Below are 17,505 nucleotides of genomic sequence, written 5' to 3' on the forward strand. Positions count from 1 at the left end.
TTATTCCAATAATGAAGATGAATCCTTCCTCTGTCTTTCATTCTCTTTGCTATAAACTCTGTTTAAGTCATCTTTAATAAATAAACTTTAATAAATGGCCTTTTGTCCCGTTCCAGCCGCTGTATACGCTGCACCACAATCAAAACGAGATGTGTGGAAGAAGCGTTTTAACTGTTAGCATCAGCAGCTACAGCCTCAGTCACCACCGCCTCTGTAGCTCCGCCTCCGCCTTCATCGCCTCTGTAGCTCCTCCTCCGCCTTCATCCCATCCTTGTTTCTTCATTTCTTGATGTAGTTTATCGGTTATATTGTTTCGGAGCATCATCCTTCGCTCCGTCCTCAGAGGAACCAGAAACATTTTTTCCTGTTCTTCTTGGTGGCGGCGGGAGGTGGCGCCGTCGGGGGCGAGTCTTCTTCCTGGGGCGTGGCGGGCGGAGGTGCCTCCTCAGGAGGGTCGCCCACCTTCCAGGTCCGTACCACCTGACCTTCCTGCAGACGAAAGTCGTGCTCCACGCTGGAAACAGAGGAGGGAATATCATTAACGTGAGTTTAACCTGTGCTAATAAACGGTGAACACAACACTGTTGACCTTTGACCTTTATTTATTCACACAACCAGCCGTCACCATTTGCAGTTCCTTTAAGTATTAGACCAAGTTTTATAGTCTTTTGGCTCCTTATATAATAACATTAAGTACGTAAAGGAGCTCATCAATCCGGAGCTATGAAGCACGGAGGAGCTGCAGCTTCAGGTGATTCCACCACGACGGACACTTTATTAGAATAATGCATAAATACAGACTAAAAAGAAGGAGGAGCCTTTGAGCGACGCGTCACAGAGGAGCAGCGACAAAGTGAATCAAGTGCTGGAATGCTGAGTATCACAGAAATGTTGCAGGGATCCTAAGACTGCAGCCGACACACACACACACACACACACACAGAACAAAGGTGCATTGTCAGTCTCATTTCAGCCGCTCCGGGGCTTCGCTGCTGAAATGAGACGTGAACTCTGCACCTCTGCAGAAGCTCTAGGTGAAGGTAAGCAATAAGAAACGGATGCATCTGCAATAAAAGGCAGGAAGACAATATTTGCTTGCTGATTTACTTTCGTCAGCAGTTAGACGTTGGGTGAGCCCCCCCCACTTTTTCATTTTGTATTTCTTTTCACTTCGCTGCTATTCCTGCTTATTATGCAGTGGCCTAGTTAGCTGGTGTTTCTCATCTCAGCACAGATGCTGGAAATGAAGAGGACTCCCTCGGATGCTCCCTCGGATGCCAGGAGAGAGGAGTGCTGCAGAGGAAGCGAGGAGCTGGGAGCAGCAGGGCCTTGAACACTGATGTTCATCCGCCACCGCCACCGCCAGTCAACCACTTCACACTCCTGGCCCGCTGCTAAGCTAATGCACAAAAACATCAAACATTATCCGTGTTACTGCCACTACGTCCTGTTTGTAGTTCTATTAATATGCTGATAACAATGTCCTCAACCAGGAAGTTCATGTAATGTTAGCATAAAAGATTCATACAGCGCTCATCGTCATTTCGGCACCGCGTCGGCCTCTCTGAGCGTCGTATGGCAGCACGGAGGCAATCAACTCGATCGATCGCTGCCGTTTCTGTCTGCTACAGGCCGAGGATGTTTTAGAAAGAGCATTTCATTCAGTAGGAAACACAAGCGCTCACAAGCATCTCCATAGAGTAGCGCTGTTTATTCGTGACGCGGCGCCACACCCGCCGATCTAACCCCCCCCCCCCTGGGCTGTGCCGTCAGGTATTGCAGCCCCCTCCACCCATCAATTGCTCTGACACATCCCAAAACCGTGGTCTGGTTCCGATGATCCGTCTTGGATACGCCGGCATCAACATTCAGGTGGCGGCGGTTTGGAGTGAGACGTAAACAGACGTGTGCAGACTGTAAAAATAGCATCCGAGACGCCGCGCAGTTCATCCTAGCGCAGGATGGCGAACGATCCGAGCAGACGTCACTTCGTTCAGCTCATCCGCTCCAGCAGCGTGACAGCGTCGGATACAGAGCCCCACCTTTATTTGTGTTTCTACTGCTTATGATCACGTGTTTATTTAGCCGCGGCGCCGGCCTCGCTACGTCCAGGCAGGAGTGTGTGTTCGCCATTGATCACCAGTAATTAATGAAATACATCTGGATTGATCCCGGGCAGCTTGCGTGCAATAAAGTTTTGTTGTCGGTGACCTGACTTTATTGACGCTCGCTGTGATTGGCAGATGATCAGGAATCAGAGGAGCTGTTGTTTAGCAGAAAGAATCTGAAGCCATTAATCCTGTATTTCACAGAGGTCTGAAGGAAACGGGAAACGTCACTGAGGAGGATTCCACTAATGAGAGAACAGAGGTTAGTTCAGTTTGCATCGCTGGGGGAAGAGGATGACTCTAAACATGGCTGACGCGTCCTTGTGTGATTTATGCTAACCACAAAGGGTTTGACTGTGTGATTTAATTTATGCTAATCACAGAATGCTAACAGCTTGAATGCACATCACAAGCAGTCGTGTGCATTCGAGCTGAGGGATGTGTTTCATTGAAACTGTGCAAGGTAGACCAGCGCGGTTTGGCTCCGGCGCTACGGCGGCGGGCCGCGTAGCGTCGGCTTCCATCGCGTGGTCGTGAATGCCAAATATTTTCATATCCATTACGTAGACGACCGCTGCTACTCTGGCCAGCGCTTTGCCTCGCCCGGTGAGAGAAGGGCAGGCATTCACCTTGCTCGTGCTTCTCCCCGTGTGCGTTAATGAAAAAAACAAAATGGCGACCGAAAGCCGATCGCGACCGCTGCAGGTTTGAGATCAGAGAAAATCCTCTGCATCAAACGGCTTTGTAAATAAAGAGTAAAGGGGGTTAGGATTGATTGAAGACGGGATGAAGGAATAAAAGCAGCTGTCGGCCCATCAGAGCGGTTCTGTGCCGGCTTCGGACCCGACCCGCTTTGTTCACTCTGCTGTGGGAGAAGTTGTGCAAAGTGTTCAAACAAGCTGCCCCCCCCCCCCCCCCCAACCCTGCACCAATGTATATAGTGTAATATAACGCAATGATGTAATATAATGTCATGGCTGTTTAAAGTGGGACGTTATGTTATCTGTGCAACAAACAGATGATTTATAAGCTATTAATAAGGTGATTAGTTTATAACCGTCAATAAGGAGACGCCCGTAGGCGCTGCTTTAGGCGAGTCAACGGTAAGCAGGATAAATGTGATATCTATTTATTGATGAGTCGGGGGGGCTCATTTCTCTGTGGGGGTGATTCTAGCGTGGTTATTATTCATGACATCACCCGCATTAGGCACTGCTTGGCTGTTCCACATGCCACTCTTGATCCTCCTCCCTGTTTCAAAGACACGCCATCGTTGATGGGCACCATCTGGCACTCGCTGCTGGCACAAGATCATCCCTGTGATTATTGCCAAACGGCATGAACAAGGACTCTCTCTCTCTCTCTCTCTCTCTCTCTCTCGTCTCCTCCGTTTCACACCCGGCTCTATATTCGTCCTTTGTTCACGCAAACAAACCCGAGTGGATGGACACGCCTTAGTGAGGACGATGCGGGGTGGTCTTTAGACGGAAACACTTCACGAGGCACTTCATGCATTGTCAGCGGTGTAAAAGAACAGGCTGTATGGATCGTGTTGTTGTTGTTGTTGTTGTTGTGTTGCGGTGGCAGCCTCGTGCCCCCGCTGGCTGAGAGCCTCCTCTGTGAGCTTCCACATGAATGAGAGCGACGCCGACATGTTTCCTCCACAGTCATGTTGCTCCGTGCTTCAACCGTGATGTAAAGACGGATTAGTGCCCTTTACACACACACACACACACACACACACACACACACAGAGACACACACACACACACACAGACACACACACACACACACACACACGCACACAGAGACACACACACACACACACACACACACGCACACAGAGACACACACACATACACACGCACACAGAGACACACACACACACACACACACGCACACAGAGACACACACACACACACATACACGCACACACACAGAGACACACACACACACACACACACACACACACACACACACAGAGACACACACACACACACACACACACGCACACAGAGACACACACACATACACGCACACACACACACACACACACACAGACACACACACACACACACACGCACACAGAGACACACACACACACACATACACGCACACACACAGAGACACACACACACACACACACACACACACAGAGACACACACACACACACACACACACACACACACACACACACAGAGACACACACACACACACACACACACACACACACAGAGACACACACACACACACACACACACACGCACGCACAGCTCTGACAGGGTTGTTAGCAAAAGGTCATTGTCAAGAATCGAACCAATCTTTGAGGAGCGAATCCTCATATCCGGTTAAAGTGAAAACACGCCGGCTTCTCTCCCTCCGTTGTTTCTGTCTCCCGTTTCTAGGAGTTTATTGTAAGGTGGCCCCGCGTCCTGGTAAAGGTCACCGACCCCTGATGTAGACGGACCAGTTCAGATGCAGTTCTGATCAAACATGTTTCCTTTCTAAATATTGACCCATAGAGACATTTCTGTTTTGTCGTCCGCCCTTTGAGTGCCCGCCATCCTCCCATCCTCCCATCCTCCCGGTGACTCATCCTGCACTTCCATCTCTTGAACATTGCCCGGGCAGCAATTACGCCACATCATGTGTTTTCACACAGGATGGCAGGGAAAGAGACGCGTCCTTCTGTCCAACACAAAGGTCCATCCCTGTCCTCCAGTCTCTTCACCTCGTGTTCCTGGGTATTAATTTGATGTTCTATTCGGCGCCGTCTTTTCCGTCCCCGTTATCATGCTGGCAGAGGATTGTTAATATTTAATGAATGGCTGGAGGCTGGCTACAGGTTTAGAAATATCCCCGTGACCGTGAACATGAGAAGTTCATCTATAATTTGTTCGCACGTCGCCGTGCTTCAGAGGGGCTCGGCTAAATGCGAGCGCACGGAGGCACAGATTTACTCTGGACAGGCTTCTGGGCAGAAACGGCTTCTGGACGATTTGGCCACGGAAGCTGGACAAGCTTTCCGGCTCACCGTCCGTCTGACGCTGCTGCAACTTTGCACCACTTCTCATCCCCTTTCAGGTGTGAAATGTATTTATATTCAGAGTGCAGAAAGTGGAGGGGGGGGGGGTGGTGACACAAGCAATCTCCTGGAAAAGGCGCCTCTTTCTGAAGTCTGCAGCGTTCCATATTCCTCTGAATAAAACCGGCACAATGAGAGGCTGTCGGCTGCTCCGGCACCGGTTGGAGGACGTCTGAATTGGGCCGCGATGTCCTCCTGGGCCACACGAGAAAGTGAATCAAAAGCTGTGAAAGGAAACTCTGGAGACGTCATGGAGGGCAGGAAAGGCGTGAATGAGGCCTTGAAGCGCCGCAGCCCACAGGTCTGAACGCGACCTTGAGCGGAGGACGAAGCCTTGTTCTTACCGAACCTCCGTCGGGTGAACCATCAGGGAGACGGACCCCCTCCGCCCGGCTGCACCAACGCCATTATTACTATTTAAAATCTTTTAAAGCCGAGGGATTCATTTTTAACGCGGGTGAATATTTCACCGCACCGTGGAGTTGTTTAATGTGGTGAGAGGAGAACGCTCGGGATATTAAGATGCATGAGAAGTCAACCCGAATCTCCGTCCCATGCTCCACCAACACACACTCCAGTCGGGTGTAGCTCATCCGACAGGCGGTGCACAATCACCCGGTTGGGTGTAGCTCATCCGACAGGTACTCAAGTATCGTCAACGTTTTTAACGGCAGGATGGGGTCTCCAAGGCCGTGTTAGCGTGAGCTAGCGCTCCCGCAATAGTGCCGACGCAGGAGATGCAGGGCGCTCGGCATCATGGGAGTTGTTGTCTTCGTCAAGGTCATTTATTAAATGTTTCTGTAGCTTCTTACCGAACCAGGTAAGACACGGAGAGGAATGCAGCGGGAAGGATTTTAAATTGGCTGCAGAAACAGACGTTAAACATAATCATTTCATTTATTGTCGGTGAATAAAATATTGTTTTCGGCAGCTTTAAAATGCAGCTGTGGGATGACATGTTCCAGTCGGGTTAAATGTTTCGAGCAGAAAACTAAATCTGAGCTTTTCACCCTGATTGATGCTGAATTGTGCTTTTCTTCAGCGCTGAGACGTTTTCAAGAGGCTTTTTAATTGATGGAATCTCGCCCGTTTGATTTTATGGCTTTTCCATCACTCACTCCTTTCGTAGGCTTTATATTTTTTCCTCTCTTCCGCTACCCTTTTCTCTCGCTGCCAAATTCTCCTTTTAAATTCCGCTCAACTTGAGCCTCAAAGAAAAGAAAACCTCCTTCCCTTTCAAAGCGAGAAAATCCTCTCTGCACATGAAAGCAGCGTGCCGGCCTGACGGGTTGATTGAGCGATAAGCCGTCATCTGGCCATCAAGAAGTGGAGAGCGGCGTAGGATTAAGCGTAACATCTGACCCGGTGAGTACCAGAACGCTCCTGTCCCCTCGCTCCGGGGGCCCGGCGCTGCTTCGGGCCCTCACCGCTGGAATGTTCTCATCTGTATTTTGTTTCTGAATGACTCGTCTTCTTTGTAGCTTTCGTCTCCCTCTGCTCGCATTCTCTCTTCTTCCATTTGTACATCTCAGATCTTTCTACTCTCTTTTCCTCAGCCGCCTTTCTTCTTCCCCCCCCCCCCCCCAACCATCTTCTTTGTCTCCCCATTGACGCCGGTTGCGTGCAAACTATAAATAAAATTAAATAAATGAAGATGCTGGTTTGATTGGATCATTGCGGGTTACAGGAAGTCAACATGCAATGACAGCGTTTGTTTGCTAATCTGGAGGATGTGCTGTAGCGACAGGAAACGCCTCATTAGCGCCACCAAACAATAAATAGATGAGTGAGGAGGTGACTGAGTGAAATCAAATCGCACAGCGATCCGTCTCGGGTGTAAACACGCCACATTTCACATCTCCAATCCGCAATTAAGAAGACTGATGATGAATCCGGGCCTGTTGCTAGGGTTACGTTACATAACGCGAGGATTACGACCCCTCTAAGGTGTTTGCATTAACGTGTCATCATCAGCTCTGCTGGGACGCATCTTGACTTCCTGAAGCCGCCCTGCGTGGCGGACGGGAGCCGTGTTAGATCAAGTCACAACTTTGACCAACGATTAAACACAGTGTTGTGTTATAATGGGATATAACGGCATGCTGCGTGACCAATCAGTTCCTGCGTGACTGTGTAAACAGGATGTACGTCATAAATACATACGACAATGAGCATCACGATACGCTCAGAGACGCACCCCACACGACCGACTTTTAATCATTCAAAGGAATGTCATTCCACTCCCGTTCCATCGCTGCCAGACCGACTAATAAGCCTTATTTTTTAAAAGTGCAATTCTGACATTTACAACTGAGAGAGGGAATTCAATTTCATAGCGAGCCAGAGTCTCCCTTTTCACCGCTCTTCACTCTCCTGTAAAGTGTGAAATCCTGTCTGTTGATTGGTTGATTTCAATTCACATCTCGGAGCGGATTGATTAACGCAGTAACTCTGCTTGTGTGTGTGTGTGTGTGTGTGTGTGTGTGTCGACGAGAGATGAGGAGGAGGGAGGAATCCACGTGGGCACACGGGTGCTCGACTTAAGTCCGTGTTGTTCACCTCATTAAATCGGAGGGGCAGCGCTTGAGACTGTGTGTATGTGTGTGTGTGTGTGATGAGTCTTAATAAATCTTTTATAATGATGTTATAACCTGCAGCCGTGCTTGATCACCTGAGCTGGATCCGGCTGCGCCGCCACGCAGAGCAGAACCCCGGTCCTACCGGGCCGTAAAACTCAACCCAAGACTGATGCGAGTCAAAATGGCAGCCCGATGCACGCAGCCGCCCCGAGACACACAATACAAGCAGGACATGCAGGGAGGGGGGCGTGTCCACCCTCATACCTGTAGATGATGCAGGCGCAGTCCCTGCAGGTCCCACAGTTCTCAATGTCCTGTCCGGTCCTGTAGGAATGTCTTCTGTTGAGAAGCAGAGATGACGCATCAGGGGGAAAGGAGTGGCGTGTGTGTGTGTGTGTGTGTGTGTGTGTGTGAAGGTCTTTGATTTGTTCATTTCCATCCCTACACCATCATCCTCTGAAGTTACCCATGATCATTCTTTAATGACCGGTCCCCCCTCCAGCAGGCGCGGCCCGTTACGTAAACCGTGAGTCACGGTGAGACTCCGGGCGTAAAGTCATGCTCATGTGTGCACGCATCGCTCGGGTCTTACACGCAAGGCGTGTCGCTGTATGGTGCAGGCGGGCGTGCAGTCACGTGTTCAGATGCTTCTAAAGCGGCGCCGCCGCTGAGATATCACTTGCTGCTTCCCATGGAATCTCATCCGTCCGTGTCCGTCACCTCCCATCCGCCAGATACGTCCCTGCGTCTCGCACTACTTCGGTACGATGAGGAGGCAGAAATTACTAAGAAGCTTATAATGTGGGCAGCAGATTAATTAAAGGCCTGATGAGGATGGTAAAGGGTTTACACTAAGAGGCGTGGCTAATCTGAGGACACCAGCCCCACGACAGCCCAACGTCGATTCCTATCTGCTGCACACACGAAGGGAAGAGCTGCCGCCAAGCCGAACCGCTCCCAGAGGTTCAGACAAACCGGGAGCCAGGGTTCACGTCCTGTCCACACGCCGTCCTGTCCACACGGCGTCCTGTCCACACAGCATCCTGTCCACACGGCGTCCTGTCCACACGCCGTCCTGTCCACACGCCGTCCTGTCCAAAGTGTTTACTAAGCTTCCAACGCCAGGATGGGCTCTAAATAGAGGACGTCGTCCGACACAACATCTGTAATAGTCGCATGTTGCAACCACTGGGTTGTGCGTTCCCCTTCTGAAGGATGATCTGCCTACAACAACCCACTCATGTCCTCCATTTCCATTCCAGGAGAGAGCAGCACAAAGCCATGATCGCATCGTCACGTCTTCCCCTCATTTGTTTCTGCGTGGAGAGAAAATCATTTCCACTTGAGAATGTAACTGTCTGGGAACAAAGCAGCAGGTACTTCAGGCCGCACGCTGACATTTACTTTACAGGTCTCCGAAATACCAGGCACTCATGATTTAGATTGTCCCGGTGTTTGCTCCCCCCGTCCCCGTCCCCCCTGTCCCCCCGTCCATCTCTGCCTTTCTTCCTTTGTTTTTTTTCAACCCAGACTCTGACTGTGTGAATGAAACATAATGAAAGGGTTAATTTGCTAATCTTATTTGACATACAGTACACTCGGCTGAGGAGAAAAAAAGTAACGCTTCACCTCATCTAATTCATTGATTTCATTTTTTACATCTCTGTTTATTCTGAATTTGGTGCCAACAAGTTTCAGACGACTCGGGGGGGACACACCTCCTTCATGAATAGTTACATTTATTTAATTTTTTTTAAACCATCTCCTAACATTTCTGGGTTGTAATTTTGTAAGGATTAAAAGAACACTGAGTTTTAAAGTCGGCCCTGGACTATTTAATGCAGCCGCCCCTGTTGGCCCCTCATCACCCCCTGTTGGCCCCTCGTCTGCAGCGCCATTAGCCTGCAGCTTTCACATTTTCAACTCAGGGCTTTGACACCACATTTAAATTCCGACGAACCCCTTCCAAAAAAAACCCCTAATTTGACCTTGGGCTGTGCAACATTTCACACGATTGCTAATGCTAGCGCCGAACACCACCTTGGACATTTGGTGCCGAGGACACTGTGACTCTTGGACTTCTGCTCAACAATGTGGAATTCTTAAAATAAACACGACATTTTCACCTTTGAACTCGGAGCTGTGGTTGGATTTACGATTCGGGGTTATGAAGTTTTAGGGTTAAGGTTAGCACCACACACAGGGATAAGGTCGTTCAGGGAAGATGTCCGACTCTACGTGGTCATGTGACGAGTCCCTGAGGCATTAAATCCTGATGACAGGACTGGGTTTTGCTCCAGGCACCTTGCGTGTCTTTGTGTGAATGCATTGCACCTTGGTTTTTGTTGGCAAATGTCCACAATGAAACGATGAAGGTCGGTCGAGTCTCGACCTTCTGTCAGTCCGGGGTTAATGAGATGCAAAAAAAAGCCTTCAGAGAAACTAATGTCAGCAGCTGGATGTTGATAACGTAGTAGTGATAATGTAATATGATACGTATTACAACAAAGGGCATGCTGCGCTCTTAAACATTAGTGATTAAAATAGATTTGGCGTCAGTGTGCTTGCATTACATTTTTGGTCTAATGCAAGCCGTCGCACCAAAATGAAATAAAGCCTCACCCGTCTCGCTCGGCTTCCTTTTTCTCAAGGTCTTGAATGACATCCAACAAGACCTTGATGGTGTTCTGGCTGGTCTCCAGGACTCCTTCTAGGCTGTGGAGCTGGTTCTGCAGGCTGCGAATGTCGTGCAGGGGTCCATCAGGACCCAGGAGCCTTTCGGTCACCTTGGAAGGGTCCAGTTTACACCTGGCCCCAGACATCAACCCTCCCAGAATTTCCTGGACCTGTCTTAAGGTGTCAGCCTGGGTAGCAGTCAGGGGCCCCGTTGCAGGATGCGCCCCTGGAGCAGAGCAGCGCCTGGCTCCAGAGCAGCCCTGCTGGTTTGGATGGAGTCGGCTGTTGGGGGTGTTGGGCCTGGTCTTTGCTCCAGAGCAGAACATTTTGTGTAGCGCTCCGAGCTGAGCCTGGGCTGAGCTGAGACAGCTGGATTTAAAATAGGCCTTGGCAGGGGATGAGGAGGAGGATTGCATCTCTGCCTTCATCGTAGGAACCGGTGGAGTTTGAGCTCTTTGCTTCATAGAGCTGGCTTCCTGACAGTTCTTGGGCGAGTCTGTACATTTTACATCTTCCTTTTTCTCCTCCGTGTCTTTATCTTTCCTGCCGGCATTGCTGTCTGCCCTGAGCATGGGTGTTCGGATTGCAGGACCTGGTGGATCACTTTCCTTTTTGCGTGGTGTGTAAGGTGGAGGCGGTGGAGGTGGGGGTGGGAGCCGAATGCCCCTCTTATCCTGAGCATTGTGGGGGGCCTGAGAGGGGGGAGTATATGGGGGAGCAGCTCGAAACGTGGAAGAATAAGCAGGAACCGCTTTAGTAGGTGTTGCACAAGGTTGTGCATTTGGAAGCGTGGACACAAATGTTTTCCCAAGTGAAGGTGGAGAAGTGCAAGACTTCATTTGTGGGATGGGGGGGGAGTAGGGAGTCAGCCCTGTGGTGGCAGCAGAGCTGTTTTGCAGAGCTTGACATGGGATGTTGCAATGAGAAACAGTTCGTATGAGGGTGGCGTAAGATGTAGAAGCAGAATTCTGTTGGGGGGCATGGGCACCAGCTGGATGTGTAGTCGAGTAATACGATATGGAGGTGCACGTCATTGTCGTCTGTGTTGCAAATGTCGCTGGTGTTGGATCCACAGGAGCCGTGGTGTTCGATGCATGGTGTGGTGGTTGGTGTGCCACGTTTGGAGCAGTGGTTGGGTGTATGCTGGGCTCAACGGGAGGTGCACTGGGAGGTTGGGTTGGTGTAGGGGTGGGAAAAGACACAGGCATTGAGTTGGAGATAGGGGAGGTACAGTTTTGGGTTTGGCAAGGTGGCTCAGTCAAGGAAGGAGTGGAACAGGCAGCAGTGTTGGGGGTTGTTGGAGGTGACACAACGGTATAATAGGGAATAGAGTTTTGGACTGCAGGGGGTATGCAAGTGGAAAAAGGAATCAGAAGCTCCTGGGGTGGTGATGGAGTGGGGCTAGCTGGCTTGGCCGGAGAGGAGCAAGGTGGTTTCAGACAGTGTTCAGGGGTCAGTGTTGGTGCACTTTTAGGTGTGGGAGAAGCACAGTAAGGCACATGAGTTATTTTGGTGTCTGGGGGGGATGCAGGACTCTCAGACTGCTTTGAGCTTGATGATGCGTTCAGAGGAGGTGAAGTGCAAGGGCTGCAAGTTTGCACCTGGGTAATGCAAGGTTGTTCATTTGGGGGCGAGTCTGTTTGCCTTTGACCGGTGCATTGCTCGCTGTTTGGAGGTAGGGTTGGACAAGTTTTTATGTGAATTTCAGTTGTGCCTGGTTTGTCACATGAAGGTGAGGACTGGCGCTGATGCTCGGTTTGATTTTGGGCGGTGCAATACTTTGATTTTAGAGGTGTTGACGGGCTGTCAGTCTGGACTTGAGTGGTGCACAGTTTGGTATTTGAGGGTTGTGTGAGTGAACTGGGCCTTTCAGTCTGCGTGAAAGTGTTGCCGTACTGGACTTCCTTCCCAGGATCACTTATTGTCCTACTTAGTCGCTTTCTCCTCCTGACTATCGAGGGGGTGCTACTTCCCTGACGTTTAGGGCCATCTCGACAGGATACAGAGGAACAGTGACAAGGCTCAGAGCTGTGATGTACTGAAGTGGGACAGCTGTGCTTTGAGCTTTTTACAACACTGACAGCTGAGTTCATGTCTGTCCTGGAGGATTTTGGCCTCCGTTCCACTAACGTCTGGTCCCCAGTCCCAGGAGGACCATTCGGATCCTTGTTCCGGGGCAAGGACACGTGGTTTTGCGTAAGGTACTCATCTTGAGAGTCATGTTCGTCATCGCCATCCACTCCCACTGAGTCCCCAAGGCTGTGGCCACATGTGTGTGTCGAAGCGAAGGACTGGGGCTTTTTCAGGCATGGGGAGGTTTGGATGGCTGTGCTGGTGCTTGTACTAGTCCTACGTGTCATTGGCAATGTAAGGAAGTTCGTCTGTGGCGGCGCCCAGCATCGGCGTGTTGGACCCGGTGTCAGTGGATGAGGAGGGGCCCTGGCTAAGAAAGCAGCCACCACCTCTATAGTACTTGCCATGTCCCCACGAACAGCCCCCACAACAGATGTTTGGCCAGGCAAACCGCCAGTCCGTGGCCCATCCCTGTCAATCCATGGGTGGGGGGACCTACTGTTGTGTTTGCGAAGAGGATGTGGACTGTCGCAATCTGCGGTAGGCCTCTGATGGCTGTTGTGTTCTCCCGTTCCGCTGTTGCCGCTGCTGCTGCTGCCGTCCTCTAGGTCTTTGAACCGGACCTGGTGAGTACGGTTGCGGCGCCGCTTGAGGCGGCTCTCGATATCTGGGGAGTCTCTATTGAGCAGCACAGAGCGCACGGTCATTGTTCCGGGCAACTTGTCTGCCAAGGTGCTCTTGCTGTTTGTTTGGCCTGTGAGCAAGTGATTGGGCTCCTTGCTAACCATTTCTCCTGCCCCTCTTGCCCCACCAACATCCACAGGCTCTACCGGCAGGTTGGCGTTGTTGTGGTAGTGCGTCTGCACTTTACACCAACACAATGCCACACGACCGAAGGAGCTCCCGATTGCTTGCTAGCACTTTCAAACCAGCCTTGGTGACTAAATTAGTCCTCTAGAAGTGTTGGATTATCGTATTCACAGTTCAAGATGTAGTAGCAGTAAGCACACAAGTAAAAATGAAGTATAGATCACTGTACTAAACAGTGTACTTTTACCATCGTACAAAAATAAATATATGTGCAGCATTAAATATCCTCTAAAAGGGCCGTTCGAAGTGTCCATGGATCTCCATGTCTTTTGAAGTTGAGCACTTTTTGCTCGTTGTTTGTTATTTATCTTTAATTTTCCAGAGGGATGAACTCTGGAGGCCAGAGAGGTTACGGGCAAACGAGCAGGACGGAAGCGAATTCAGCCCGTCCATCCTTTCTGCGTCCATCACATCGGCTTCTCCACCTGGCAGCCCTTCCTTCTCCATCTGCTTTGTCCCACGGGCCAACGGGAGATTGGACGGCCGGCGATGGGATGGGTCTTTGACGCACCGCTTAATGGCCTATCAGTTTCACTTTTCTTTTTGTCTCTCTCTCTTCCATTCGATTGAATCACGATCTCAGCTCTTCTGCCGGTGACTCATTCTCTCACGGTTGAAGGCAGGACAAACTTCTAAAGAGAGCAGAGAGATAAAGACAGAAGGGAGACGAGTAAGACGCTGTGGCTGTTTACATGTTCAATGCAACACACCTCGAGATAATGAGGACGGATGGCTATTTTAAGAACGCATGAGAGCAGAGGTCAAGATGATGGAAGGGGAAAAGACATCAAGAAGAAAACATGAGAAACTGATCATAGAAAAAACACCAGGTTGATTCTCAGCTCTGAAAGAATATCAATCAAGTCAAGTGAAAAGAGATTGTAATTAAGCTCCCTTCACCAACGGGCCTGAGCCTCCTCGCTGGGAGTCTCATTTGAACCCGACGTCCACCTTTTATAAGTATTTATCTATCACTCACGTTAAGAATAGCAGTTCTGTGGACTCCTATCGTACTCCCAGTGTCTTCCAGATTGTCCTTCTGCTCCGTGTTTTACAGTCCGTGATGATCTGGCTTGGTGACCTCCTTTCTGATTCTGTCTGCCTCGCTCGGATCCGACCGAGTCGGATTCCACGGCCCTGATACGTATAAATATATATCACTTCCACTTCCCGGCGTGATGCTGTCGTTCACCTTATCTCCTCGTGGTCGCCTCTAGCGCCGACAGGGCTCGGCTAATTCTCCGTTCCCCTGCCTTCCGTGGGAGGGGTAATTAGTGACTCCTTCATCGCTCTCGGGTTATTTAGGGAGAGGGACTGCCACTTTCAGTTATGTCCACTGTTTTCCTCTCTTTCCCTGCCCAGCTCTGAAGAGGACGATCTTTGTTTCCCGTTAGCTCCTTTGCTCTCAGAAATATTAGCCGGTTAGAAACAAACCACTTCCTCCTCATTTTACTTTCTTAACCTGACGATTTGTGCGGCACCTTGAAAACAACATGACTTTATCCACCCTGCTCTCATGTCATCTCTCTGCTCGTATTCTTTCTTTAACATCCTCAACATGACTTCCGTTGTTACCCTTATAGGTGACGTTCTCCTCTTCTTTCCATCCCTAATCCTTGCATCATCTTTCCCTCCTCCTCCCGTCGTCACTTTTCTGTCCCACATCCTGCTGGATCTGCAGACCTGCGCCGGTCCGAATTTACGCTGACAGTTTAATGAATCCAGCCTCTGAATGCTGCATGGGCTCACTCCGGGGGCTGAGGCCAGCTGTTTCACACATGTGACATTTCCATGTTGAGCTTTATTGGCAGATAAATCCCCGAGCAGGAGGAGGAAGGGGTGCAACAGCGTAACGCCGTCGAGGGTCATAATTCCTTGTGGAATTATTTCCGGTTTACTGCAGCCTCATTGCAAGCTGCCTACCTGCAGCAGGTATTACTGAGGGCAGAGAGCCTCTGTGTGCGATCCACAGTGTGTGCTTTATTTCACGGCTGTGCACGTATGTGATTATGATGCTACACATCCGAGCTCCCTCTGCGAAGCCCTGCTGACTCTGAGAAACGTATCTGATGCATTCACAATGCAACAACATTCCGGTCCTTCCAGGGAGGCTGACAATGCGTGCAAATAACACACCTTTGAGGAGGGGGGGGGGGGGGTGCCGGGGATTGGATTGTTATGTAAAGGCATGTCAGATCGGATTGTCGAGGCATGCTAAAATTTGTCAGGCAGGACTGAGATGAAGAGGAGGCAGAGAAAGGAAGAGGAGGTAGACATGTTTGGTTATATATAGCGATGCTATGAGACACATAACAAGCAGAGAGTCGTAGGAATCTGAATCAAGGGGGAGGGAGATGGAGGAAGGGGGGGGCAGGGTGCAAAGCAGCAGAGGAAATGTCATAGTTGGAGTTCAGTGAAGTAGTAAATCGGGAGCATCGGCATGTCAGTGCATTTAAGGAGGAACTGGAGAGGAACGAAGCACAGCTATATGATCAGTTATTGGCCTTTGAGCCAAAGGAAGGGTGCGAGGTATACCTGCGTTGTGTCAGAGGCATTCACAGCTCAGCTAGCTCGCCAAACGCACAAAGTGCACGTCCAAAGAGACGTTTCTTAAAGCGGCGCCGGCACCAACCGGCACATAAAAAGACGTGAGCCCATAAAGGACAAGAGATTTATCCGCATGCATGCACTAGCAGGCAGCACAATAACGTGGAGGGGGTGTCCTCACTGCTCTGGGATCAGTTCCACGTGCCGACCTGGAAACGGCTTTGCTGCATCGGCCGCCTCTGACTGATGAAATATTTATCCTGATCATGATCAACAGCAAATCAAGCTTCACAAACAAACACAAATTAAATGAGGAGATCCATTATATACCGAGGCGACGCGGCCACGGCACCCCTCAGGCGCTTGTAAATGTTTGTTTGTTTGTTTGTCAATGTGGGCGTCATGGCAACGCACTCATACCTACAAGTATTATAAAGCAGCAAACTATCCCGTCACCATCATCTCGATGAGCTCGTCGCTCCACGCTGAAGGTGCTGGATTGTAGTTTGGGTTTGCAGTTCCAGTGACAGTTAGCGACGAGCTGGTGAAGCTTTAAGCTTCTAAAGAACCAGATCAATTAGGAAGTAATTTCACCGGCGGAAAGTCGGTTCTTGAAGGTTTAAAGAGTTCAGGGATGAGGCCGGGGTTCTCTTTGGGAACGGTCAGGACATTTCATGCCGGTTTGTTTGTACCGGGCTTCCGTGCTGCAACGTCCCTGTCCGAAGCCAAGCCGGCCTCAGCCCGTTGAGGACGGGCGAGCTGGGGGACGGATTCTCAGAAAGCAAAAGACGGACAACAGAAGGCGGATTTAATGTCTAAAGGAGGACCGGCGGACCGGAGGCCCCTCACAGACACGCTGATGACATCATGCTGTGTGGAGCAGAGGGAGGCGGGATTAACAGCACAGCATTACTTCACACAGCACGTGTGTGTGTGTGTGCAGATGTGCACGTGTGTTTGCTAAGATGCATGCACGCTCAATTCCATGCGTGGCGACAACACAAAGGAAACGGGATAAAGTCCTGAACCGGCTGAAGCACGTTTATAAATACACACATTGATTAAAAGCTCGTACAGGCAGAGTGGCACGCACACACACACACACACACACACACATTCACACACACACACATAAACACACACGCACACACACACACACATACACACACACACACATAAACACACACACACACACACACACACACATAAACACACACACACACATTCACACACACACACATTCACACACACACACATAAACACACACGCACACACACACACGCACACACACACACACATAAACACACACACACACACACACACACATTCACACACACACGCACACACACACACACATACACACACACACACATAAACACACACACACACACACACACACACATAAACACACACACACACACACATTCACACACACACACATTCACACACACACACATAAACACACACACACACACAAACACACACACACACATTCACACACACACACATAAACACACACACACACACATACACACACACACACATAAACACACACACACACACACA

This window comes from Brachionichthys hirsutus, chromosome 19 (assembly GCF_040956055.1).
Source record: "Brachionichthys hirsutus isolate HB-005 chromosome 19, CSIRO-AGI_Bhir_v1, whole genome shotgun sequence".
In the NCBI taxonomy this organism is placed as follows: Eukaryota; Metazoa; Chordata; class Actinopteri; order Lophiiformes; family Brachionichthyidae; genus Brachionichthys; species Brachionichthys hirsutus.